The sequence below is a fragment of the Leptodactylus fuscus genome, chromosome 2, assembly GCF_031893055.1.
Source record: "Leptodactylus fuscus isolate aLepFus1 chromosome 2, aLepFus1.hap2, whole genome shotgun sequence".
NCBI lineage: Eukaryota > Metazoa > Chordata > Amphibia > Anura > Leptodactylidae > Leptodactylus > Leptodactylus fuscus.
In genome coordinates this window covers 236,238-261,351 of record NC_134266.1, presented here as the reverse complement: position 1 = coordinate 261,351, position 25,114 = coordinate 236,238, and the positions used below count along the sequence as shown (strand labels likewise).

Below are 25,114 nucleotides of genomic sequence, written 5' to 3'. Positions count from 1 at the left end.
CAGTATGTGTATAGTCAAGTTGTCAAGTCCTCTGTTGTACTAGTTCCTATTTTATGGGGAAAAACAAGAACAAAACCACAAAACAAAAATAGTCCTTGAAAAGGAACCTGTCAGCAATTCAATGTTGACCGCACAACAGACAGCATGGAAGCCCAACAGGCTCTGTCTATACAAAGCCCTGTGGGGTCGGCTCTAGGACTCCACTTCTTTGGTATTAAAAAAGTTTCACACCACTGGCTTAAGAGCTTTGTTATAGCCAAATGTGATTAAAGTTGTCACAAATGAAATTTTTCATTTTCTAAAAGTGGGCAGGACAGGGGTGGGGATTGGGTAGGGCCATCGGTCATGTCAGATAACTTATCATTTGTGCCTGCGGGTAAGGACTCTCGGAGGATGTTCCCAGCACACTTGTGCACCTTGCCATGGATTAAGCACGTCCTCTTCTGGTGCGGGGACATCGAGATCAGCATGTAATACACCGCTCTGAATGGATCGTCCGTCCTGGGGCATCTTCTCTCTCAATAACCAAGCTGAGCCAGGGATGAAGGAGTTAGAGGACAGTCTGACAGCAGGCCATATTTATTAGTAAAACTACGGGGTTTTTTTTGTCTTCAAATAGTCACAAAGTAAATTTTTGCAATTTTTTGGGCTTGTCTGCATGTTGTATACACTGTTAGCCCCACTTTGGTAGATAATGGGTTGGAGGTGGCAGAATCAACATCCTAGAAAACTGATTCTATATCTGAAATGTACATCACCGTCTCACTGGCCTAGATTTTCATTTCTAGCCCATAGAATTCACAAAATTTATGAACCCCACCAATGAGGAGAAATTAAAAGTTTACTTCTAATCTATCCTCATTGGTGTGGTTGAACTATCCACTATTGATTTGGGTGTGGAACTGTGTACAGAAGTGCGTATCTAATCTTCTGGTGTGTGAGACTGTGTGCATACCCGTGTATCTAATTCTACAGCATGTGGTACTGTGCGTAGACGCGCGTATCTAATCCTACGGCATGTGGTGCTGTGTGCAGACGCGTGTATCTAATCCTATGGCGTGTACAATTGTGTGAAGACGCGTGTATCTAATCCTCCCCTGTGTGGTATTGTGTGAAGAGGCACGTATCTAATCCCCCGGCATGTGGTACTGTGTGCAGATTTGCGTATCTAATTCTATGGCTGTGGTACTGTGTGTAGACGCACGTATCTAATCCTCTCCCGTGTGGTACTGTGTGCAGACGCGCGTATCTAATCCCCCCGTGTGATACTGTGTGCGGAGACGCGTATCTAATTCTCTGGCTTGTGGTACTGTGTGCAGAGGCATGAATTTAATCCTCCAAAGTGTGGTACTGTGTGCACACACACGTATCTAATCCTCCCCTGTGTGGTATTGTGTAAAGAGGCGTGTATCTAATCCTACTGCATGTGGTACTGTGTGCAGACGCATGTATCTAATCCTCTGGAGTGTGGAACTGTGTGTAGACGTGTGTATCTAATCCTACGGCATGTGGTACACTGTGCAGACGCGTGTATCTAATCCTCTGGAGTGTGTAGACGCCTGTATCTAATCCTTCGGCATGTGAAACCGTGTGCAGATGCACGTATCAAATCCTTCAGTGTGTGGAACTGTGTGCAGAAGCGCGTATTTAATCCTCTGGTGTGTGGGACTGTGTGCTGAGACGTGTATGTAATTCTCTGGCGTGTGATACTGTGTGCTGATCTGTGTATCTAATCCTCTGATGCGTGTATCTCAGTTTGGATATCAGTGTTGTATTGTGCATGTGGAGTGACCGTGTGTATTGCAGTTGGAATATGAGTGAAAGACTTGCAGGTTTGTATTGGCTAAGGGGGGGGGCACTGTGTTTGGAATGCTGTATCTCAGCAACGGTACGTCCGAGCGAGTTGGAGTCTATCATAAACCTTCCCGGATACCTGAAGTATCTCTGTACCAAATTTGGTGAAGATCGGTCCGGTCGTTTGGTTTGCATTAGAGAACAGACAGACGGACAAGAATTCATATAGAGAGATATATGAGACGCTCAACTCAAAACTGATAGAAATGTTATTGGCACAAAAAAATTTAAAATCAATTCAAATAAGCAAAAGCCAAATCCCAGGACGCAGTTGTATTGATTTCGCTCTACTCAAGGCAGATGTATTTGTGATAAGGAATAGACATCTCTGGAGTCGCTGACAATTAACCCTTCTCTACCAAGGAGGACTTATAGCACTTGTATATGGGTCACTGGAACAAGGGAGGGGGGAGGGGTGATGTATTCCACAACCAGGGGCCCATTGGCCCTTCATCCATAGGGGTCTCTCTTAGCTATCTGGACTGATTATACTGTAGCTAAGAGTCGCTCACGTAGTGTGACAGTCATAGCCGGCTGTAGATAAGACAACAGGTGTAGATAAGACTCCAGCAGCTTTGTCGGTGATGTTCGCACCCAATATCTGATGTGAATGCACCTAAGTTTTGCTAAATATTAGTAACATGTTCCTGCTAAAATAAAAATCCCCGACTTTTCCCAAAGTTAAGATTATTCTTATTATTCATTTCCATGTACAACTATGAAATAATAAATTCCTCTCGTTAACCAATTAACTGCTGATATGTGGAGAGACGGAACAAACACAAGCTATAGCGCACTAGATATGCAGACGATCAGCGACATCTCATCTTGTTGTGATGACAAGGATTGTGTTTCATTGGCTAGGAGTTTGTCATGTGACCGCACAATCCTGCTCCGATAGTCACAAAACAGCACTATAGAAAATCCCTACAGAATGACATCTGGATTATTTCATGATATTACATCACAGAGTCACGTGCTATACTATATATATATATATATATATATATATATATATATATATATATATATATATATATATATCTGTGTGGCCACCTAGTGGCCGTGTTATGCATTGCAGCCTGTCATGGTAGTGGGCCAGGTATATTAGGACAGCCTTTTGTATGTCATACTTAATAAAGGGCTCGATGGTTTTTGGAAGGGGCTTCAGCCTCAGCATCAGTCCGTCACACGCCCACACACTACAATGACGGATTATACTCTACTCACATTCATACAATGGGGCTAGTGAGGTGCAGAATGGGTGATGGGGCACATAAGGGTCATCACAGGCTTCTTAGCTTCACAAGACGTTAGATGTCTAAGGTGACCGTGTACATAGTTGTGCGTCTTAACAGAGGAGTCACAAATTCCCCATTTGAAGCCACCAAAAAAAATTCATGGGAAAAACATTTTGGGAATACGAGGCGTGGACACATTTATTACATGTCATTATCAGGGATACAATGTTGTTGTCATGAACATATTGAGGAGAATTATGGGTTGGCTCATCTAAGAATCACATGAGAAAATCCCCATCGCCATCTGAAGATTCCCATACAGGGAACGGGCAGGTGCAGCTCCTCGCCTTGCAGAGTCTTCCAGGAAATTCCAGGACATTCAAAAATATTAATTGTTTCTTCCTTGTAGGAAAGGAAATTCCCAAATGTTCAGTCATGTTCTACATAAACCTGGCAGGGTGCCAACATACTGCACCAGTGAGGTATCCAGAGAGCGGTAAAGGGGCATCAAGTCCACAGATAGGTGGCACAGGCTGGAGTATGACAGGAAGGCCAACATCACACGACCATCCAAAAATATGTGGAAATATTTCAGTTTTTGAGTATTTCACAGTATTCACCACAGCAAGGAATGGACACAGCTCATCTCCAAATCCTCCTCCTCCCCTCCTCCTCTTCCTCCTCCTCCTCTTCCTCCTCCTCCTCCCCTCCTCCTCCTCTTCTTCCTCCTTCTCCACTTCCTCCTCCCCCTCCTTTTCCTCCTCCCTCCTCCTCTTCCTCCTCCTCCTCCTCCCCCTCATCCTCCTCTTCCTCCTCCTCCCCCTCCTCTTCCTCCTCTTTTTCCTCCTCCTCCTCTTCCTCCTCCTCCTCCCCTCCTCCTCTTCTTCCTCCTCCTCCACTTCCTCCTCCCCCTCCTCTTCCTCCTCCCTCCTCCTCTTCCTCCTCCTTCTCCCCTCCTCCCCTCCTCCTCCTCCTCCTCCTCCTCTTCCTCCTCCTCCTCTTCTTCCTCCTCCTCCACTTCCTCCTCCCCCTCCTCTTCCTCCTCCCTCCTCTTCCCCTCTTCCTCCTCCTCCCCCTCCTCCTCTTCTTCCTCCTCCTCCACTTCCTCCTCCCCCTCCTCTTCCTCCTCCTCCCCCTCCTCCTCCTCTTCCTCCTCCTCCTCTTCCTCTTCCTCCTCTTCCTCCTCTTCCTCCTCCTCCTCTTCCTCCTCCTCCCCCTCCTCCTCCTCTTCCTCCTCCTCCTCTTCCTCCTCCCCCTCCTCCTCTTCTTCCTCCTCCTCCACTTCCTCCTCCCCCTCCTCTTCCTCCTCCCTCCTCCTCCTCCTCCCCTCCTCCTCCCCCTCCTCCTCTTCCTCCTCCTCCTCTTCTTCCTCCTCCTCCCCTCCTCCTCCTCCCCCTCCTCCTCTTCTTCCTCCTCCTCTTCCTCTTCCTCCTCTTCCTCCTCCTCCTCTTCCTCCTCCTCCCCCTCCTCCTCCTCTTCCTCCTCCTCCTCTTCCTCCTCCCCCTCCTCCTCTTCTTCCTCCTCCTCCACTTCCTCCTCCCCCTCCTCTTCCTCCTCCCTCCTCCTCCTCCTCCTCCTCCCCTCCTCATCCCCCTCCTCCTCTTCCTCCTCCTCCTCTTCTTCCTCCTCCTCCACTTCCTCCTCCCCCTCCTCCCTCCTCCTCCCCCTCTTCCTCCTCCTCCCCCTCCTCTTCCCCCTCCTCCTCTTTTTCCTCCTCCCTCCCCCTCCCCCTCCTCCTCCTCCTCCTCCTCTTCCCCCTCCTCCTCTTCCTCCTCCTCTTTTTCCTCCTCCCCCTCCTCTTCCTCCTCCCTCCTCCTCCCCCTCTTCCTCCTCCTCCTCCTCCCCCTCCTCTTCCCCCTCCTCCTCTTTTTCCTCCTCCCTCCCCCTCCTCCTCCTCCTCTTCCCCCTCCTCCTCTTCCTCCTCCTCTTTTTCCTCCTCCCCCTCCTCTTCCTCCTCTTCCCCCTCCTCCTCTTTTTCCTCCTCCCTCCCCCTCCTCCTCCTCCTCCTCCTCTTCCCCCTCCTCCTCTTCCTCCTCCTCTTTTTCCTCCTCCCCCTCCTCTTCCTCCTCCCCTCCTTCATCTCCTCCCTACTCTGGGCCTCTGCTTACTATATTATGAGGTCTAAAGACCCCCCCATAGTACAATAACGATTCACGATTGGTGAACCCCACAAATGTTGAGTTTGGCCAAACCCAAATTTTACAAAACTTTGTAGCAAGACGATGTTACTACGAATAGGTTTCCTTCATCTCTATTCATCTGCTTGGCCGGCCCTAAAGATGACACAGCAACATGTGCCGTGCACAAACGTCATAATATCCAAACCAAGTCAAGACAGGTTTCACCAAATTGTTGGGTTTTTAATGGATGAATTCAAATGTCCTCTGTGACAGTAATATACAGTGCGGTGTCTTCAGACCCCGGAGTATTGTAGGTGGAGGCCCAGAGGTGGTGTAAGAATAAATAACCCTTCATACTCACCTTTCATCGCCTCTTTTTGGCCCCTCACGGTGTCCAGTGATCTCCTGGCGATGTCGGGTCCCTGCGGTCAATAATATCTCTGCAAATAACTAAAATAATAATCAGCAGAACATTTGCCGCTTCTCATTCACTTTTAGGGCGATCGTTTTTTGTTTTCTGGCTTGACCCTTGCAGATTTAATGTTGAGTCGTCACTTTCTGCCTTTCCTACGTCTTTCATCGTCTACAGCTCGCTGCTGCCACCTTCAGGATGTTTTTGGAGTTGGAATGTTTTTGATGCTCTGTAACATTTCTTTTAAGTTTTTGAATGACCAGACGACTCTGCTTTTTTGACTCTGAATTTCTCAAAATATTTTTCCAGAATTTGGAATTTGGCGCTGCCCAGTAGGTAAAGTTCAGCGACACTTGGGGTCCTTTCACTAGTGGAAAAAGGAGGCCCATTGAAGTCAAAGGGAAGCTTTTTTTTCAGCGCTGAAATTCCACACCAAATTCCTCCGTGTGAATGGACCTCAATTCTCCAAATTCAGCATCAAAATCAGCTTTGAATTCCTAGGAGTGAACCTGCCCGCCTTCTGCTATAGACCTGGGTGTTCTGGCATTTCCAGCAGTTTTATTTCCCTTGTGATTTCCTTTTCAGTATCCGCGAATCCTCTTACTCTTCGCCTTCTGCTGTCACCAATGGGAAATGTCACCATAGTCCAAACGGCACAAAACATTCCCACGTGCAGAACCGAATCCACGTCATAGAGAAATACAAGGCAGTTCTTATTACATGCTCTGACTCCACAGGAAGATTAGCTACAGTATAGGATAGTATCTGTATCTGGAACCTCCAGTGGTGACCTATCAAGGATAAGACTTCACATAAAACGTTCTGGAAAATCCCTTTAAGCGGAGGCCCCACATTGATCACTCAGTGACACCTTTGCCCCTGTTCACATTACATGTTGAGCATAGACAACTGTTTCTAGTTGTTGGTTGTCATTTCTGTGTCACAATATTATAGCAGATCCCAAGATGTGGGTCGTGTGGATTCTGGGACACTTGGCCCTACGTAAATACACAATGGCAGACCCTCATTTCTTACAGTCTCTGTATACCTGTCAGTGAATAATAATAACCTGAGGATGGTTTGTACGGAGCCTTCACACGATGTAACGCTGCGCTCATTCTAATCGTAAAAAGACGTTCAGAATGAGCGCGTAAAAAGCAGCTCTTATTGAGTTGAATGGGAGCTGGCATATGTGCGTAATACATTGAAAGCATAGGGAAAAAAGCCTCCCATTGATTTCAATGGGGAGCGCACGTATGCCGGCTCCCATTCAACTCAATAAGAGCTGCTTTTTACCGCGCTCATTCTGAATCAGCGCTACATCGTGTGAAGGCTCGCTAACCTATCTATCTGCAGGGCTGGGGTGATATGCTGGTTCTGGGGACAGTAACCTATCTATCTGCAGGGCTGGGGTGATATGCTGGGTCTGGTGACAGTAACCTATCTATCTGCAGGACTGGGGTGATATGCTGGTTCTGGTGACAGTAACCTATCTATCTGCAGGGCTAGGGGTGATATGCTGGGTCTGGTGACAGTAACCTATCTATCTGCAGGGCTGGGGTGATATGCTGGGTCTGGTGACAGTAACCTATCTATCTGCAGGGCTGGGGTGATATGCTGGTTCTGGGGACAGTAACCTATCTATCTGCAGGGCTGGGGTGATATGCTGGTTCTGGGGACAGTAACCTATCTATCTGCAGGGCTGGGGTGATATGCAGGTTCTGGGGACAGTAACCTATCTATCTGCAGGGCTGGGGTGATATGCTGGTTCTGGTGACAGTAACCTATCTATCTGCAGGACTGGGGTGATATGCTGGTTGTGGTGACAGTAACCTATCTATCTGCAGGGCTGGGGTGATATGCTGGGTCTGGTGACAGTAACCTATCAATCTGCAGGGCTGGGGTGATATGCTGGTTGTGGTGACAGTAACCTATCTATCTGCAGGGCTGGGGTGATATGCTGGGTCTGGTGACAGTAACCTATCAATCTGCAGGGCTGGGGTGATATGCTGGTTCTGGGACAGTAACCTATCTATCTGCAGGGCTGGGGTGATATGCAGGTTCTGGGGACAGTAACCTATCTATCTGCAGGGCTGGGGTGATATGCTGGTTCTGGTGACAGTAACCTATCTATCTGCAGGGCTGGGGTGATATGCTGGTTCTGGTGACAGTAACCTATCTATCTGCAGGACTGGGGTGATATGCTGGTTCTGGTGACAGTAACCTATCTATCTGCAGGACTGGGGTGATATGCTGGTTCTGGTGACAGTAACCTATCTATCTGCAGGGCTGGGGTGATATGCTGGTTCTGGTGACAGTAACCTATCTATCTGTAGGGCTGGGGTTATATGCTGGTTCTGGTGACAGTAACCTATCTATCTGCAGGACTGGGGTGATATGCTGGGTCTGGTGACAGTAACCTATCTATCTGCAGGGCTGGGGTGATATGCTGGTTCTGGTGACAGTAACCTATCTATCTGCAGGGCTGGGGTGATATACTGGTTCTGGTGACAGTAACCTATCTATCTGCAGGGCTGGGGTGATATACTGGTTCTGGTGACAGTAACCTATCTATCTGCAGGGCTGGGGTGATATGCTGGGTCTGGTGACAGTAACCTATCTATCTGCAGGGCTGGGGTGATATGCTGGTTGTGGTGACAGTAACCTATCTATCTGCAGGGCTGGGGTGATATGCTGGGTCTGGTGACAGTAACCTATCTATCTGAAGGGCTGGGGTGATATACTGGGTCTGGTGACAGTAACCTATCTATCTGCAGGGCTGGGGTGATATGCTGGGTCTGGTGACAGTAACCTATCTATCTGCAAAGCTGGGGTGATATGTTGGTACTGGTGACAGTAACCTATCTATCTGCAGGACTGGGGTGATATGCTGGTTCTGGTGACAGTAACCTATCTATCTGCAAAGCTGGGGTGATATGTTGGTACTGGTGACAGTAACCTATCTATCTGCAGGACTGGGGTGATATGCTGGTTCTGGTGACAGTAACCTATCTATCTGCAGGGCTGGGATGATATGCTGGTTCTGGTGACAGTAACCTATCTATCTGCAGGGCTGGGGTGATATGCTGGGTCTGGTGACAGTAACCTATCTATCTGCAAAGCTGGGGTGATATGTTGGTACTGGTGACAGTAACCTATCTATCTGCAGGACTGGGGTGATATGCTGGTTCTGGTGACAGTAACCTATCTATCTGCAGGGCTGGGATGATATGCTGGTTCTGGTGACAGTAACCTATCTATCTGCAGGACTGGGGAGATATTCTGGTTCTGGTGTCAGTAACCTATCTATCTGCAGGACTGGGGTGATATGCTGGGGTCTGGTGACAGTAACCTATCTGCAGGGCTGGGGTGATATGCTGAGTCTGGTGACAGTAACCTATCTATCTGCAGTGCTGGGGTGATATGCTGGTTCTGGTGACAGTAACCTATCTATCTGCAGGGCTGGGGTGATATGCTGGGTCTGGTGACAGTAACCTATCTATCTGCAGGACTGGGGTGATATGCTGGGTCTGGTGACAGTAACCTATCTATCTGCAGGACTGGGGTGATATGCTGGTTCTGGTGACAGTAACCTATCTATCTGCAGGGCTGGGGTGATATGCTGGTTCTGGTGACAGTAACCTATCTATCTGCAGGACTGGGGTGATATGCTGGGTCTGGTGACAGTAACCTATCTATCTGCAGGACTGGGGTGATATGCTGGTTCTGGTGACAGTAACCTATCTATCTGCAGGGCTGGGGTGATATGCGGGTTCTGGTGACAGTAATCTATCTATCTGCAGGGCTGAGGTGATATGCTGGTTCTGGTGACAGTAACCTTTCTATCTGCAGGACTGGGGTGATATGCTGGGTCTGGTGACAGTAACCTATCTATCTGCAGGACTGGGGTGATATGCTGGTTCTGGTGACAGTAACCTATCTATCTGCAGGGCTGGGGTGATATGCGGGTTCTGGTGACAGTAACCTATCTATCTGCAGGGCTGGGGTGATATGCTGGTTCTGGTGACAGTAACCTATCTATCTGCAGGGCTGGGGTGATATGCTGGGTCTGGTGACAGTAACCTATCTATCTGCAGGGCTGGGGTGATATACTGGTTCTGGTGACAGTAACCTATCTATCTGCAGGACTGGGGTGATATGCTGGTTCTGGTGACAGTAACCTATCTATCTGCAGGGCTGGGGTGATATGCGGGTTCTGGTGACAGTAACCTATCTATCTGCAGGACTGGGGTGATATGCTGGTGCTGGTGACAGTAACCTATCTATCTGCAGGGCTGGGGGGATATGCTGGTTCTGGTGACAGTAACCTATCTATCTGCAGGGCTGGGGTGATATGCTGGTTCTGGTGACAGTAACCTATCTATCTGCAGGGCTGGGGTGATATGCTGGTTCTGGTGACAGTAACCTATCTATCTGCAGGGCTGGGGTGATATGCTGGGTTCTGGTGACAGTAACCTATCTATCTGCAGGGCTGGGGTGATATGCTGGTTCTGGTGACAGTAACCTATCTATCTGCAGGGCTGGGGTGATATGCTGGGTCTGGTGACAGTAACCTATCTATCTGCAGGGCTGGGGTGATATACTGGTTCTGGTGACAGTAACCTATCTATCTGCAGGACTGGGGTGATATGCTGGTTCTGGTGACAGTAACCTATCTATCTGCAGGGCTGGGGTGATATGCGGGTTCTGGTGACAGTAACCTATCTATCTGCAGGGCTGGGGTGATATGCGGGTTCTGGTGACAGTAACCTATCTATCTGCAGGACTGGGGTGATATGCTGGGTCTGGTGACAGTAACCTATCTATCTGCAGGGCTGGGGTGATATGCTGGGTCTGGTGACAGTAACCTTTCTATCTGCAGGGCTGGGGTGATATACTGGTTCTGGTGACAGTAACCTATCTATCTGCAGGACTGGGGTGATATGCTGGTTCTGGTGACAGTAACCTATCTATCTGCAGGGCTGGGGTGATATGCGGGTTCTGGTGACAGTAACCTATCTATCTGCAGGGCTGAGGTGATATGCTGGTTCTGGTGACAGTAACCTTTCTATCTGCAGGACTGGGGTGATATGCTGGGTCTGGTGACAGTAACCTATCTATCTGCAGGACTGGGGTGATATGCTGGTTCTGGTGACAGTAACCTATCTATCTGCAGGGCTGGGGTGATATGTGGGTTCTGGTGACAGTAACCTATCTATCTGCAGGGCTGGGGTGATATGCTGGTTCTGGTGACAGTAACCTATCTATCTGCAGGGCTGGGGTGATATACTGGTTCTGGTGACAGTAACCTATCTATCTGCAGAACTGGGGTGATATGCTGGTTCTGGTGACAGTAACCTATCTATCTGCAGGGCTGGGGTGATATGCGGGTTCTGGTGACAGTAACCTATCTATCTGCAGGACTGGGGTGATATGCTGGTGCTGGTGACAGTAACCTATCTATCTGCAGGGCTGGGGGATATGCTGGTTCTGGTGACAGTAACCTATCTATCTGCAGGGCTGGGGTGATATGCTGGTTCTGGTGACAGTAACCTATCTATCTGCAGGGCTGGGGTGATATGCTGGTTCTGGTGACAGTAACCTATCTATCTGCAGGACTGGGGTGATATGCGGGTTCTGGTGACAGTAACCTATCTATCTGCAGGGCTGGGGTGATATGCTGGTTCTGGTCACAGTAACCTATCTATCTGCAGGGCTGGGGTGATATGCTGGTTCTGGTGACAGTAACCTATCTATCTGCAGGGCTGGGGTGATATGCTGGGTCTGGTGACTGTAACCTATCTATCTGCAGGGCTGGGGTGATATGCTGGGTCTGGTGACAGTAACCTATCTATCTGCAGGGCTGGGGTGATATGCTGGGTCTGGTGACAGTAACCTATCTATCTGCAGGGCTGGGGTGATATGCTGGGTCTGGTGACAGTAACCTATCTATCTGCAGGACTGGGGTGATATGCTGGGTCTGGTGACAGTAACCTATCTATCTGCAGGACTGGGGTGATATGCTGGTTCTGGTGACAGTAACCTATCTATCTGCAGGGCTGGGGTGATATGCGGGTTCTGGTGACAGTAACCTATCTATCTGCAGGGCTGGGGTGATATGCTGGTTCTGGTGACAGTAACCTATCTATCTGCAGGGCTGGGGTGATATGCTGGGTCTGGTGACAGTAACCTATCTATCTGCAGGGCTGGGGTGATATACTGGTTCTGGTGACAGTAACCTATCTATCTGCAGGACTGGGGTGATATGCTGGTTCTGGTGACAGTAACCTATCTATCTGCAGGGCTGGGGTGATATGTGGGTTCTGGTGACAGTAACCTATCTATCTGCAGGGCTGGGGTGATATGCTGGTTCTGGTGACAGTAACCTATCTATCTGCAGGGCTGGGGTGATATGCGGGTTCTGGTGACAGTAACCTATCTATCTGCAGGACTGGGGTGATATGCTGGGTCTGGTGACAGTAACCTATCTATCTGCAGGGCTGGGGTGATATGCTGGGTCTGGTGACAGTAACCTTTCTATCTGCAGGGCTGGGGTGATATGCTGGGTCTGGTGACAGTAACCTATCTATCTGCAGGGCTGGGGTGATATGCTGGTTCTGGTGACAGTAACCTATCTATCTGCAGGGCTGGGGTGATATACTGGGTCTGGTGACAGTAACCTATCTATCTGCAGGGCTGGGGTTTTGTTATCTACCTGAATTCAATAAGCAATATAGAAATTCTCTTATATGTGAAGGTTTTTGCAGGTGTTTTCTTGCACGTCTGTGGTTTACTTTGAGAACCTGAAGCTGGACTACATTAGATTTTGTGAGTGACCAGCTCCTGACCACATTTCTATGACTCTGAGCTGGTCAGGAAGTTCTGCTGAGCGGATACTTACAAATGGCTTCATCTTACTCTGACTATTCTTGGGCACAGTGCAGGCAGCCTCTACTATCGTCCTGGGCGTTGTATCCAGAGGTAAGGGGGGCAGGGGCGGGCGAGTCCAATACCTAGAAACACTTTTTAAGAGAAGGGAATTTTAACCCTTAAATTGTACCAACACCCCATGTCAATTTTTTAAAAGAAAACATTTGTGGAAATATCAATCTCCAGTTTTGGGTCACGCGACAGATAAAGGGAGATCAATGAACAAAATAGTAACATTGTAATTTTTTATTAATTTATAAATTTAACAAAACGTCAACAAAATTGAAATTTTCTTGTGTGAAAAATATGCAAAATATCGTCAGAATAAAGTAAAAGAACTTTAAAGTAGTTTTTTTGTTAGTAAGGGTAAAGCACAATGTTTGGGTTGTCACCTCTCACCCCCAATGTTTGTTACTTTGTTACATGATAAATTCTCAGTGTAGTTACATTTCGTTTTTGTTGCAGTTTTCCCATCGCTGGTCTTTGCCATCACAGCTTCCTTTATCCTATTAATATTATAAATGTGAAAGTTTGTGAGTTTGGATGTTTGTGGGTTTGTGTGTTCGGATGTTTGTTCCTCAATCACGCAAAACCCGCTCAACCAATTTGGCTGAAAGTTTCCACAAACATAGTTACTACACCCCATTGCGCAATAGGCTACTTTTCGTCACAATAGCGCACATACGTTTTTCCCAGGACCCCCACAAACCCCAAACTCACACCACCATCTCTGCAATCTCACACACTTTGGACCATAGCAAGCCACAAAATTCCTATTGCCCTCTGCAGCCTCGCCCCTAACCCCACACAATCACATATACATATACTTTACCACTTTGCCCCTCACCTTAACGATACTCCAGGAGGCGCTCTTTAACGTTCCGGAGCAGCCATGTTTGCCGACCCCCACCGCTCTGACAATCCGCGACACCGCCCACCCATGTCAATACCCCTAGGCGGTCTAATAAATGCAAAAAAAAAGTTTAAAAAAAAGTAAAAAAAATATAAAAAGAAATAAAAAAGGATTAAAAATTCAAATCACCCCCCTTTCCCTAGAACACATATAAAAGTAGTTAAAAACTGTGAAACACATACATGTTAGGTATCCCCACGTCCGAAATCGCCCGCTCTACAAAGCTATACAAATATTTTTCCTGTTCGGTAAACGCCGTAGCGGGAAAAATGGTCAAAAGTGCCAAACCGCTGTTTTTTCACTGTTTTGATTCTGATAAAAATTTGAATAAAAAGTGATCAAAGCAATAACATTTCCTTAAAATGGTAGAGCTACAAAGTACACCCGGTCCCGCAAAAAAAGACACCATATACATCCCCGTACACGCAAGTATAAAAAAGTTACGGCTGTCGGAATATGGCGACTTTTCAAAAAATAATTTTTTAACAGTTTTGGATTTGTTTTTAAGGGGTCAAAATGTAAATAAAACCATATAAATTTGGTATCCCCGGAATCGTAACGAAACACAGAATACAGGGGACATGTCATTTTGGTTGCACAGTGAACACCGTAAAACCAAAGCCCGTAAGAAAGTCGCAGAAATGCATTTTTTCTTGAAATCCACCCCATTTTGAATTTTTTCCCTGCTTCCCAGTACGTTACATAGAATAATTAATCATGGCATCATGAAGAAAAATTTGTCCCGCAAAAATTAAGACCTCATATGGCTCTGGGAGCGGATAAATAAAAAAGTTATGGGGTTTAGAAGGAGGGGAGTCAAAAACGAAAATCAAAAAATGCCATCGGCGGGAAAGGGTTAACTTCAAATACTTCTGTCCCAAAGTCACTATGTAAAGTTTCTCACAACACCGTATATATAGCGGCTCTAATACAAAGTAACTGCAACACAAAAGTCTCACGTATTCTCTGAATTACAGCAAAAACAAGATACAAAGTTACATTTCATATCCCATCCCTTATACACACTACGTAAACCTTACCCGCGCCTGTATACACCCACTGCTACAATCACCGCAGACCAAGTCGCTGGTACCAGCTAGTAGGTTATATTTCCTAATCCTTTACTCCTCCTGCTCGGCCTCTTACCCCCCCTTCATGGCCGACCGCAGCCATTGTCACTTCATAAACTAATGTTAATGAATAAAGTTTTACCCAAAAATTTCAAAAAGTTTCTGAGATGACAATGTCTACCTGTGAGGAGCTGTGAGCCGGATATCTGATATTTTTGTGTGTAACTCAACCATTAACCAGTCTATGACAGATGGAAAATTTTTGAACAGGAGGTTTTATTATATAATAAATATTCTAGATTTCAGTTTTCTTTTTGTGACAGAATAAAGTAATGACTCTTCTGGGATCAGCGTGTTTTGGGATCAGTCTGGTTCTCTTATTCCCAGGCCCCGTATCATTGGGTAAGTGTCTCTACAGATCTACTTGTCCCTCTAGTTTTGTTAGCAGGGTCATTAGGTTAGGTATATACAGTGGCACAAGAATTTTTGTGAACCCTTCAGAATTTTCTGTGCTCGCCTTCCCTTACTCCTTGAGTTGTCCGGCACTCTCTCTTGGTCTCCTGGGTGATGCCATGGGCCCGGGGTCACCGCTGAGTTCTGCGATTGGGCCATCAGGGGTCACATTAGAGTCACATGAGAATGTCTGATATTGGGCATTGAATATTTAATGGTGCTGTTGAATATTCGGATGGAGACCTTCCAGGTCATGTGGTATCTATGGGTTCTTTACTTCATCCAGTCTGGTAGATGACTCTGTAAGGACCACCGACATGTCCACTTTGCTCTATATACCCTCTATTGCTTTCTTTTATGCCTGCTGATTAGGGTTGAGCGATCAGGATCGGAAAAGATCGGATTCCTATCCCGTTCTTTTTTGTTGTGATCGAGGTCTCACGTTAGTTCCCACAATACTTGTCTACTGGCCAATTATTCTGGGAAAAGCTAACAACATTGTTTCCCACAATAATTGGCCAGTGGCCAAGCATTGTGGGAACTAACGTGAGACCTCGATCCCGACAAAAAAGATCAGGATCGGAATTCGATCTTTTCCGATCTGGATCACTCAACCCTACTCCTGATTTTTCCCCTTCCCCAATTCCCTCCTGCTGTGTCTTTCTTTGTCCAGGCGGTCTACGTGTCTTGACTTTTGTATATTTTCTATGTCTTTACATGATCTGGATTGTGGACTCAGTGTCTTCAGCCACCACTTGTGGCCTTGTTATTGCGATTATCACATTGTTACATTGTTTCTTTAGCTTTCTGCTACTTTTTGATGTTTTTTCTTTTTGTGTTATGTAGGGTGTTAAAACTTTAATGAAATCTAGTTGGTAAAACATTAATTGTTGATATTTTTCATGTTATTATCTACCTAGACGTGGTGATGGTGCCGAGAGGTCGGCCCGTGGTCCTGCAGTGTGAGGCCGAGCCCGGGGACACGTTACTTTATGTCACATGGAAACTTCATTTATCTAATTCATCCTGTATAACATCATATAAGATCGGAGAAGACAAGACAAAGACATCGTACAGCAACTGCAGTCCAAGGATGAGAAGTGACAACTTATCGCTGACTATCAGTAACACGGACATATCTGATGAGGGGACGTATACCTGTGAGGTTGTAAATGATGCGGGCACATTCTTCAGATCCACAGAACTACAAGTATTAGGTAAGAACATGCGCTGTTGGTCTTGTGGCATCCGGCGGTGCCTTGGAATCCTCTTTTGGCCTCTTCTAAACTCCTGAATGATGTTAGTGGCCGTGAATGACCATTGGGGCCTTAGCTGGTCCTCAGTGGTCATGTGGGTTATAACAATGCAATGATGTTGGAATGCCCCATGTGATCCTGGAGGTCCAATCACAGGCCTCAGCCGTATGAAGAGACCCTGGGGTATAATAATAGTAGTTAAGGTTCAGGCCAAAAAAAAATAACCAAACCCACAAATATTTGCAGAAACCAGTCTCTTGAGGTTGGTACATCTCGACCTGTATTCCCATCAATAATCTGTAAGTTACAATAAATATTTCTGGGAGAAAAAATGTCAGATCAGGAGTGAGTCCCAATATGGAATCCGGCCATAGGCAGAAGAGTCTCTGGTGACTACCACTGGTCACCTACAAATCACTATTCATTCACTTTCAGCTCAGCCATCTACATACCTAACCCTGACCAGTGATGGATCTCCAGAGTGTGGAGCCATTGGTGGGAATCCACCTGCAGAGATCTCCTGGATCCCCACATTCACATGATATAAACACTACAAAACGGCAAGACCCGGACTGGACGTGGTCGGTGATCAGCACATACAGGAGAGCAGGGGTTAATGGGACGTCGGTGACTTGTGAGGTCTCTCATCCAACATTGGAGGACCCCCTGGACAGGAGACATTACACTGAGGGGTAAACGTACAGGTAGGTCCTTTACCTATCTACATAACTACAGGTGAGGGTTCCCCCCAAGATTTCTTTAGTTTTGTGTTCGGGTGGCTCGGCTCCCTGGTTTGTTTTAGGTTGAACAAGTTCGGATAGAACCAGGAGGGAAATTATTATACTGCAGGGTCACGTCAAACCCAAGAGAGGTCCAAGGAGGTGTAAAACATTTATACTCCCCTTCCCCCACCTCTTTTGGGCCTCTTCTGGAGTGCCTGGAACTCTCTCTTGGTCTCAGGTACCCATGTAACCGCCAGGACCCAATCACAGGCCTCAGCAGTGACCCCAGGGGCATGATGTCGCCAGGAGAGCATTAAACACCACAAGGGGCCCAAAAAATGCCGGGGAAGGAGAGTAGAAATGATTGGTTTGTATCACCTCCCATTGGACCTCCACCTAATACACTATTGGGCCAATAGAGACCCCACAGTATAATAACTCACATATCCTCCACCATTTTACATGATTATTCATTTTTTGGACTTCTAGGTAAATTTTTACTTCTCCATTAAGTGAAAGGGGACAAGTAGCAGAATTTGAGATGTTATGAATGTAACAATCCATACAGCAGATTCATTTCATAAGATTTGTTACTATCTCATTCACCTTCCTGATATTGCATCTCACGCCTCCACCAAGCCATCTTTTACTGACAGATTTACACTAATTCCAGCACCGTTGGATTATTTCTCCAGCCCCCACCACTCCGGAGCAATCACTGCTATTAGTTTTGGTATTTGAGATGGTATTTAGGCTCTGTGTGTCAGACAGGAGCAGATGTGGGGGGAGGGGAGATGTCTGCCCATCTGACATAACAGAGGTTAAAAAGTACAGCGGGCACCAAAACTAATAATAATAATAATAATACATTTTATTTATATAGCGCCAACATATTCCGCAGCACTGTACAATTTATAGGGTTCAGATACAGACAGACATAACAAAGAACGTCATTTCACACAATGGGACTGAGGGCCCTGCTCAAAAGAGCTTACAATCTATGAGGTAGAGGGGGTGACACAAGAGGTAGCAGGGGCGGCATTGCTTATACAGGGGTCAGACAATTTTGTGCATTAGGAATTGTGATAGCTGCACTTGTTGCTCTGTGGACAATGGTGAGGGCTCGAGAGAAAATTCCAATTGTGACCAGATTAACAGATACTAAGAACCTGAATTAGTGAAGGTGGTGAAAGGTTCTCTCTAAAAGACATGGAAGGAATTTTTATTTTTTTAAAATTATTTCATTTATTTATTTGTTCATCACCGGTCCATTATTTCCTAGCACTACCTCACTACTACTAAACTCTGCTACTCACCTTTCCTTGTCTCCCCCGAGCTCCCTCACTGTCCAGCCTCCTAGGTGACATGGTGGGTCCAGGGGGGCAGCTGAGGGCTCGGTGGTCCCCGGCGCCTGTTATGTCACCCAGGAGATTAGAGGATGACTCCAAAGGACAGCTGGACCCCGTGCGGGAGCCCAGGAGAAGCGAGAGGAGTGCGGAGTCAATGTTTGTTTCCCCGACTCTCCTGAGCCTACTCTTATACCCTGAAGGAGTAATGTAGTGATTGATGGGTGACAAACCCCCGAACATTCAGGGTAATTTGTAACAAACCCTCCCGTTTATTCATCTTCTCCCATCACTTATTGTGTCTCGTGTAATATCAACCTTTCTTATCTTATCTTCTAGGATATAAACTTAGATTCAATATCATCCTAAGAATAATCGTCACAGTGATCTCCACCGGACTCATGGCCGGACTTCTTATATACCTGAGGAGAAGGCGCCAGGTACTGAGATACAATATACTGCTATAATGATGTCACATCCCGCAGCTCTCTGTCTATATAGGATCACTGTATAGAGGGGACACATTGCTCTCTATATAATATCACAGGTCTAAGCCATTTTGATGTTTTGTTTGACAACATCTGTTCAGCCATTCCAAAGATATAAGCCCTTTTAATGTTGATACAGATTAAAGCCTAATAGGTGGTAACACTGCATGACATCAGCACATGGAGACCCCGCCCCAGAGAAATCACTGCATGACATCAGCACACAGAGACCCCGCCCCAGAGCAATCACTGCATGACATCCAGCACACGGAGACCCCGCCCCAGAGCAATCACTGCATGACATCCAGCACACAGAGACCCCGCCCCAGAGCAATCACTGCATGACATACAGCACACGGAGACCCCGCCCCAGAGCAATCACTGCATGACATCAGCACACAGAGACCCCGCCCCAGAGCAATCACTGCATGACATCCAGCACACAGAGACCCCGCCCCAGAGCAATCACTGCATGACATCCAGCACACGGAGACCCCGCCCCAGAGCAATCACTGTATGACAGCCAGCACAAGGAGACCCCGCCCCAGAGCAATCACTGTATGACATCCAGTACACAGAGACCCCGCCCCAGAGCAATCACTGCATGACATCCAGCACACAGAGACCCCGCCCCAGAGCAATCACTGCATGACATACAGCACACGGAGACCCCGCCCCAGAGAAATCACTGCATGACATCAGCACACGGAGACCCCGCCCCAGAGCAATCACTGCATGACATCCAGCACACGGAGACCCCGCCCCAGAGCAATCACTGCATGACATCCAGCACACGGAGACCCCGCCCCAGAGAAATCACTGCATGACATCAGCACACGGAGACCCCGCCCCAGAGCAATCACTGCATGACATCCAGCACACAGAGACCCCGCCCCAGAGCAATCACTGCATGACATCCAGCACACGGAGACCCCGCCCCAGAGCAATCACTGCATGACATCAGCACACGGAGACCCCGCCCCAGAGCAATCACTGCATGACATCCAGCACACGGAGACCCCGCCCCAGAGAAATCACTGCATGACATCAGCACACGGAGACCCCGCCCCAGAGCAATCACTGCATGACATCCAGCACACGGAGACCCCGCCCCAGAGCAATCACTGCATGACATCAGCACACGGAGACCCCGCCCCAGAGCAATCACTGCATGACATCCAGCACACGGAGACCCCGCCCCAGAGCAATCACTGTATGACAGCCAGCACACGGAGACCCCGCCCCAGAGCAATCACTGTATGACATCCAGGACACAGAGACCCCGCCCCAGAGCAATCACTGCATTACATCCAGCACACGCAGACCCCGCGCCAGAGAAATCACTGCATGACATCCAGCACACGGAGACCCCGCCCCAGAGCAATCACTGCATGACATCCAGCACACAGAGACCCCGCCTAAGAGCAATCACTGCATGACATACAGCACACGGAGACCCCGCCCCAGAGTAATCACTGCATGACATCCAGCACACAGAGACCCCGCCCCAGAGCAATCACTGCATGACATCCAGCACACGGAGACCCCGCCCCAGAGCAATCACTGCATGACATCAGCACACAGAGACCCCGCCCCAGAGCAATCACTGCATGACATCCAGCACACGGAGACCCCGCCCCAGAGCAATCACTGTATGACATCCAGTACACAGAGACCCCGCCCCAGAGAAATCACTGCATGACATCCAGCACACGGAGACCCCACCCCAGAGGAATCACTGCATGACATCCAACACACAGAGACCCCGCCCCAGAGAAATCACTGCATGACATCCAATACACAGAGACCCCGCCCCAGAGAAATCACTGCATGACATCCAGCACACAGAGAGACCCCGCCCCAGAGAAATCACTGTATGACCACCAGCACACAGAGACCCCACCCCAGAGAAATCACTGCATGACATCCAGCACACGCAGACCCCGCCCCAGAGCAATCACTGCATGACATCCAGCACACGGAGACCCCGCCCCAGAGCAATCACTGCATTAAATCCAGCACACGCAGACCCCGCGCCAGAGAAATCACTGCATGACATCCAGCACACGGAGACCCCGCCCCAGAGAAATCACTGCATGACATCCAGCACACAGAGACCCCGCCCCAGAGAAATCACTGCATGACATCCAGCACATGGAGTCCCCGCCCCAGAGAAATCACTGCATGACATCCAGCACACGGAGACCCCGCCCCAGAGCAATCACTGCATTACATCCAGCACACGCAGACCCTGCCCCAGAGAAATCACTGCATGACATCCAGCACATGGAGACCCCACCCCAGAGCAATCACTGCATGACATCCAGCACAAGCAGACCCTGCCCCAGAGAAATCACTGCATGACATCCAGCACACGGAGACCCCGCCCCAGAGAATTCACTGTATGACCACCAGCACACGGAGACCCCGCCCCAGAGCAATCACTGCATGACATCAGCACACAGAGACCCCGCCCCAGAGCAATCACTGCATGACATCCAGCACACGGAGACCCCGCCCCAGAGCAATCACTGTATGACAGCCAGCACACGGAGACCCCGCCCCAGAGCAATCACTGTATGACATCCAGTACACAGAGACCCTGCCCCAGAGAAATCACTGCATGACATCCAGCAAACGGAGACCCCGCCCCAGAGCAATCACTGTATGACAGCCAGCACACGGAGACCCCGCCCCAGAGCAATCACTGTATGACATCCAGTACACAGAGACCCCGCCCCAGAGAAATCACTGCATGACATCCAGCACACAGAGAGACCCCGCCCCAGAGAAATCACTGTATGACCACCAGCACACAGAGACCCCACCCCAGAGAAATCACTGCATGACATCCAGCACACGGAGACCCCGCCCCAGAGAAATCACTGCATGACATCCAGCACACGGAGACCCCGCCCCAGAGAAATCACTGCATGACATCCAGCACATGGAGTCCCCGCCCCAGAGAAATCACTGCATGACATCCAGCACACGGAGACCCCGCCCCAGAGCAATCACTGCATGACATCCAGCACAAGCAGACCCTGCCCCAGAGAAATCACTGCATGACATCCAGCACACAGAGACCCCACCCCAGAGCAATCACTACATGACATCCAGCACATGGAGACCCCGCCCCCGAGAAATTACACAGAGACCCCTCCCCAGAGAAATCACTGCATGACCATCAGCACACAGAGACCCCTCCCCAGAGAAATCACTGCATGACATCCAGCACACGGAGACCCCGCCCCAGAGAAATCACTGCATGACATCCAGCACACGGAGACCCCGCCCCAGAGAAATCACTGCATGACATCCAGCACACGCAGACCCTGCCCCAGAGAAATCACTGCATGACATCCAGCACACGGAGACCCCGCCCCAGAGAAATCATTGCATGACATTCAGCACACGGAGACCCCGCCCCAGAGAAATCTGATCTACATTTTTGAAAATGATTTTCATTTCTTGAAATTTAATCAAAACATTATCACAAATGCAAAATTATGGAAAGGCTGCATTACACAATACAGCCATTGGGGGCCATACATATAGGATACACATACACATAGTATACATATAGGATACACATACACATACAGGGTGGGACTGGGGTGTCTAGGGCCCACCAGTGGAATTGTTTCTAGGGGCCCACCGCCAGTACCCTGCAGATCAGCGGTACTGAGACACAATGGCTAAATGTAATTATCATAAAACTAAAATCGTTTTCCAGCTCACCCTTTGAATGAACAAATTCATGTAAGGCCGGGATGCACGGAGTCCGGAGGACTTGTGCCGGTCTTAAGTAGTCTTTATCCAAGTACGAAATCCAGCATTTACCAGGCAGTAGATGATTAAAATTTCAACTTTTATTATCAATCCATAAAACAGCCATAAAGTTCATGGGGAGGCTCGGCAACATCAAAGCGCATCACGACTAGTGATACCGACGCTTTTCGGAACGAAGTTCCTTCATGATGAAGGAACTTCGTTCCGAAACGCGTTGGTATCGCTAGTCGTGATGCGCTTTGTTGTTGCCGAGCCTCCCCATGAACTTTATGGCTGTTTTATGGATTGATAATAAAAGTTGAAGTTTTAATCATCTACTGTCTGGTGAATGCTGGATTTCGTACTTGGATAAAGGCTAAATGTAATAACCTGTCCGGAGCCATTGCTCAGGATCCCGTTCGGGCCCCTGAACAATGATTTTGCCGTGGTTAAATGAGGAATTAACATTCGGGGTCGGGGCCCACTGGGGGATTCACCGGTTCCCCGGTAGGCCTGTCCGACCCTGCACACATAGGATACACACACACACACACACACACATAGAATACACATATACACACAGGATGGTCTATATATCACTTTGTGGTAAGATCATGAAATGATGGTGTCCTTGATAAAGATATTTAACTTTTACTTTTGCATAATATTATTGGTGTCTTCTTAGGTGACCATTGGAAGCCCCCAGACACTAGGGGTTCTGTGTGATTGCTTCCTCTGCAGCCCCTATTGGTACTTACCCCATACAATGACCATATAATGGATCACCTAGAGTACATTAACTGTATATTTATAGCTAACATGTTTTCAATTGATGTATCTCAAATATTTCTTTCATTGTTTTTATGTTCAGTCTGACCTTGTCTATTAAGCAGATTCATTTTATTATATTGCAATGTTAAATATGTTCTTCCTCTCGCTGTCATTTTATAAACCTTTGATCACTAGTTATAAATATGGGAGAATATGCAAATCTGACTTCCATGATGTAATTAGGAAGACAGTGCCTCAGTCATAGAACCCAATAACATCTTCCTTTAACATCTTACCGACCTTCTCAGAGGCCTTTGTTTGCAATGATGTTGGGATTTTACCAGGTAGTCTCTCAGCCAAGGACAGCTGTTTTGATGTTATTGCATCTCGTCAGCTTGGCTCAGAGAGGACTGATCTGGCAGAGGTGAGAGGCTTCTATTGGGTTGTATGACTGAGGCTCTGTCTAACTAATTACATCATGGAAGATAGACTTGCACATCTTCAGGGAGCGCCCTCTATTGGCGTGCATGACTGAGGCACTGACTTCCTAATTACATCATGGAAGTCAGATTTGCATATTCTTCCCATGTTCCTTTGCACAGTGGAGTGCTCATGGCTTAATAAGACTCCACACACCTAAATGGTGGTCTCTCCCTATGGAGTGACGATATCCCCCCAACCCTGGTTATAAATAGTTAATTTTATCTTTATCTTTTTGAAGGCACAAAATATTCCTAAAGAGCAAATTAATGAAGACTGAGGAGAAGAAATGGAAGATAAGCCAATATAAGATATGGAATTACATTGTATCCAGGGTCTAAGATTCCGTTTCTGTTCTATGGATTCTTCTTTGATATCATTTGTTAGAAATATTGTGTTTCCCTTTAGTAAACTCTTGTAATCCATTGTCCACTTATTGAGTGTCCGGCCTAGTCACGTCCTTTATCTGCTAATCCATAATACTGCAGCATCAGAGGAGCAAAAAAGATTCTAAACCACCTAAGAAATATGGTGCAAAACATGTAGATTAGTTTTTGGTGCAAATTAAGCCTGATTTTCTGCTTTTAGCTTAGCCATTTTACCAATGTGTTTATATATATATATATATATATATATATATATTGTACTGATGTAATGGTACATTTTTACTTTACTTCATTTTTAAAAACCTTTCCAGCAGTGGCCATATTGGAAATATTCACCAAGTGTGAAAAAAATGGCATAAATGATAAGACTCTGTAGGTAGTCATGAAGAACAGCGCCTCCCCTGGTGGTAAGTGACAGGACAGTATGCTTGAGAGATTGACAGCTGTCCATTAATGTGAGGCTCAGTGTTAGCCAGTAGAAAAGCTAAAACTAAGTCCCCAATTATTATGAAAGTAACTACCAACACCAGGGGGTCCAGGAAGAGCCAGGCACTGGTCAGTACTAGACCAGCCAAATACTAGCCGCTAACTGACTCTTATCCAGTTTCATATCAAACTAGATACAACTGCAACTACAGTCTAGTATTACTAGAGTGGGAATATCATGGTATTTGGTTTTTTACAGCTCAGTAATACCAGCCTGTGCCTGCCCCAGTACCAAACTATTACATCAAGTGGTTGGGTATTGGGTGGTATCTGACTTTTGCTGGTACTGATTGTATCACAGATAGAATCTCAGCTTTAATATGACACCAGAATCCAGTTATAGGTGGTATGCTGGGGGGGGGGGGGGGAGTCAGTTGAGGTCTTAAACATTGATTGGAGGGGGGGGGGCATGTTA

At 47.5% G+C, this 25,114-nt stretch overlaps 1 pseudogene; it reads left to right on the top strand.

Moving 5' to 3' along the window:
• Positions 1 to 345: 345 nt before the first annotated feature.
• Positions 346 to 24,107, top strand: LOC142193529 (uncharacterized; annotated as a pseudogene).
• The last annotated feature ends 1,007 nt before the right edge of the window (positions 24,108 to 25,114 follow it).